Raw genomic sequence first — 1,995 nt, forward strand, 5'->3', positions numbered from 1 at the left:
AGTGAGAACATGTGTCTCAATACTGATGAGTGCTTCATTAAACCAAGAAGAAATAAGGTTAAGAAAAAGACCCGAGATTTGACCTGGACAGTCTGGAGATAATGTCTATCTTATTGTCCAGTAGTCTTGTGCAAGGTCAAAATGGTTGATGTTGGCAGTTTTGTATTCCAATTTATCCAAGTGAATAAACATCAGTAAAATAATTTTTATCTAGCTGTCCCTATAATTTCAGATGTGAATGGGGCTGGGGGGGGCAGGGTAACAATGAACAAAGAAAGCTATTAGGAAGTGATGGTGTTTCTCCTGATTCCCCAGTTAGGAGAGAGGCTCCACACAGAGGAAAGCAAAACATGCCTCTGCTCATTAGGTATGCTACCACCTCCTGAACCTACTGAGCTGCGGCGCCTAGCCTCAGAGGGAAGGGCTCTCCCTGTGCAGGCGCACGCGTGAGCTCATCACACAGCGCCAGAATCAGGATGTATCATTCCTGAATTTTCAGTCTGGTGAGTCTTGAGCCATTAGACCATTATTATTTGTCTCTCCAATTTACGCAGAGATATTTTGATTGTACTTACATGGTATTTCTTTTTCATGTCTCTCTTTCTACCCAAGTAGTCTGTCTTCTAAAACTTTGCTGGCCCCCACAATTATCCTTCCTTCCCCGCGTGATGCCATCTTCTCCACAGCCCTCCCAGTGTGCCAGGTTACTCACAACTCTGCAGGGATTTTCAGGTTTTGAAGAAAGGGGTGATTTCTCATGCACAGGCAAACCATTACATGGGTTTCATACGTCCCTGGAGCACTAATCACCTTCATGTTCTGGTCCCAGAAGAACAGATGTGTTTCTTCAGTGCTAGCACCAAAATTAGTCCTTGCTAATCTTCAGTAAATGCAGTTGAAGAAATGAAGGGAAAGACAAAACAATATGCAGATGCAACCACAGAAAGTTTCATCAGTATGAAAATCACTTTTCTTATTTCTTTTCATGTTGTGAAATATTCTGCAAACATTAATAACCCTCCCTCATGCTCTCTCTGGTAATAGAATTTTTTTATAAGAGAGAAAAGTACTGAAACCAGGGGATTGCTTTGATGAGACTGATTTAAGCCTGATCATTTGCACATCAACATACCAAACTGCTTTTGCACATCAGAACCCAGAACCATAAATCAAAGGGCTGGGCAAAGCACTGAGGAGCCATCAGCTCCGACCAGTTCCTTCAGGCAACAGGAGGACTCTCAAGTCACCTCAGACAGAAGAGTTTTACTGACCTTTAAAGAAAGAAATATCTTTCTTCTAATATTTAACAATGCTGAGATTTGGAACAGCAACAAAAAAATAAACCTCCTTTATATCTAACCTAAATGTCTTAAAGCACAAGGGTACAATAACAAAAGTTTTGTTTTATCTTGTAACATATCACTATTTTTTTATGATATATTTGATGACTATGATGGAAAATGGAAAATTGCATATGTATAATTAATGTAATTCACAATTTATGTAGCTTTATATTTCCAAATATTTAATACTGTCTCTTAAACATAACAGATCATTGGTTAAGATTATATAAACAAAGAGCATAAACTAAGCTTCCCACACAACATGCTGTTACATAAAACCAGGAGAAAGACATTCTAAAGGCACTTTGTATCTTAGAAATATTTATATTTAATGGTAGAAGTGAAATGAATTAATGTAAATAAAAGACTGAACTGGGAAATGACTAAAGAATAATTTTCATCATGTAAGACTTGGACAATTTTCCCTTTTAAAAATATTATGTACGTGAATTATAGTTTCTAAAAGGAGTATTATGTTTTCACAAGCATGTTTTCGATAGAAGCTAAACTTTTAGTAGGCAATTATTTAAGTACTTTTTCTTAACTTCACATCTCTTTGAGTTTGTATTGCTTGATATTTACAGTTTAAAGCTCCCAGATATGCACATTTCAGATTCAGTACTGTTTTTCTAAAACCACAGATAACTGTATG

This window comes from Molossus molossus, unplaced genomic scaffold (genome assembly GCF_014108415.1).
Source record: "Molossus molossus isolate mMolMol1 unplaced genomic scaffold, mMolMol1.p scaffold_m16_p_11, whole genome shotgun sequence".
NCBI classification, from domain to species: Eukaryota; Metazoa; Chordata; class Mammalia; order Chiroptera; family Molossidae; genus Molossus; species Molossus molossus.